The sequence below is a fragment of the Mustelus asterias genome, unplaced genomic scaffold, assembly GCF_964213995.1.
Source record: "Mustelus asterias unplaced genomic scaffold, sMusAst1.hap1.1 HAP1_SCAFFOLD_143, whole genome shotgun sequence".
Classification (NCBI taxonomy): Eukaryota; Metazoa; Chordata; class Chondrichthyes; order Carcharhiniformes; family Triakidae; genus Mustelus; species Mustelus asterias.
In genome coordinates, this window is record NW_027590169.1 from 547,635 (window position 1) to 549,794 (window position 2,160).

Here is a 2,160-nt window from a genome sequence, read left to right on the forward strand (position 1 = left end):
GCTTGGGTCACTCCTTGTCTGGAGTTTACACGTGGTCAGTAAGAAAGAGGATGTGTTGGAAATTTTGAATAGCATCAAATAGATAAGTCGCCGGGACCGGATGGGATGTAGCTCAGATTACTGTGGGAGGCGAGGGAAGAGATTGCAGAGCCTCCGATCTTTGCGTCGTCGATGAAGACGGGAGAGGTTCCGGAGGATTGGAGGATTGCAGATATGTTTCCATTATTCAAGAAAGGGAATAGGGATAGTCCAGGAAATTACCGAAAGGTGAGTCTAACATCAGTGGTTGGTAAGTTGATGGAGTTGATCCTGAGGCACAGGATTTATGAAGATTTAGAGAAGTTTAGTATGCTCAAAAGTAGTCTGCACAGCTTTGTCAAAGGCAAATCGTGCCTTATGAGCCTGGTGGAGTTCTTTGAAAATGAGACTAAATACATTGAAGAAGGAAAAGCGGTCGATGTGGCTTACATGGACTTCAGCAAGGCATTTGATAAGGTCCCCCATGCAAGGTTTCTCGAGAAAGTGAGAGGGCATGGGAACCAAGGGGTTGTTGCTTTGTGGATCCAGAACTGGCTTGCCTGCAGATGGCAGAGAGTGGTTGTAGATGGGTTTTTTTCTGAATGGAGGTCGGTCACCAATGGAGTGCCCCAGGGATCTCTTCTGGGAACCTTCTTATTTTCATAAATGACCTGGATGAGGAAGTGGAGGGATGGTTTAGTAAGTTTGTCGACGACACGAAGGTTGGTGAGGTTGTGGACAGTCTGGAGGGATGTCAGAAGTTACAGAGGGACATAGATAGGGTGCAAGACTGGGCGGAGAAGTGGCAGATGGACTTCAACCCGGAGAAATGTGTATTGGTCCATTTTGGCAGGTCAAATGGGATGAAGGAGTGTTGTGTCAAGTGAAAGAATCTGAGCAGTGTAGATGATCAAAAAGACATTGGGGTCCGGGTCCATAGGACTCTTAAATCGGACACGCAGGTAGAGGAGGTTTTGACGAAGGCCTATGGTGTGCTGGCCTCCATCAATCGAGGGATTGAGTTTAGGAGTCGGGAGATGATAATGCAGCTTTATAGTCCCCTCGTTAGACCCCACTTGGAGTACTGTGCTCAGTCCTGGTCGCCTCATTACGAGGCATGTGGAAATAATTGAAAGGGTGCAGAGAAGATTAACAAGCATGTTGCCTGGATTGGTTGGCATGCCTTATGAGGATAGGTTGAGGGAGAACATAGAACATAGAACATAGAACAGTACAGCTCAGAACAGGCCCTTCGGCCCACGATGTTGTGCCGAGCTTTATCTGAAAACAAGATCAAGCTATCCCACTCCCTATCATCCTGGTGTGCTCCATGTGCCTCTCCAATAACCGCTTAAATGTTCCTAAAGTGTCTGACTCCACTATCACTGCAGGCAGTCCATTCCACACCCCAACCACTATCTGCGTAAAGAACCTACCTCTGATATCCTTCCGATATCTCCCACCAAGAACACTATAGTTATGCCCCCTTGTAATAGCTCCATTCACCCGAGGAAATAGTCTTTGAACGTTCACTCTATCTATCCCCTTCATCATTTATAAACCTCTATTAAGTCTCCCCTCAGCCCCCTCCGCTCCAGAGAGAACAGCCCTAGCTCCCTCAACCTTTCCTCATAAGTCCTACCCTCCAAACCAGGCAGCATCCTGGTAAATCTCCTCTGCACTCTTTCCAGCGCTTCCACATCCTACTTATATTGAGGTGACAAGAACTGCACACAATATTCCAAATGAGGTCTCACCAAGGTCCTGTACAGTTGCAGCATAACCTCACGGCTCTTACACTCCAACCCCCTGTAAACAAAAGCTAACACACTATAGGCCTTCTTCACAGCTCTATCCACTTGAGTGGCAACCTTTAGAGATCTGTGGATATGGACCCCAAGATCTCTCTGTTCCTCCACAGTCTTCAGAACCCTACCTTTGAACCTGTAATCCACATTTAAATTAGTCCTACCAAAACGAATCACCTCACATTTATCAGGGTTCAATTCCATTTGCCTTTTTTCAGCCCAGCTTTGCATCCTATCTATGTCTCTTTGCAGCCTACAACAGCCCTCCACCTCATCCAGTACTCCACCAATCTTGGTGTCATCAACAAATTTACTGATCCACCCTTCAGCCCCC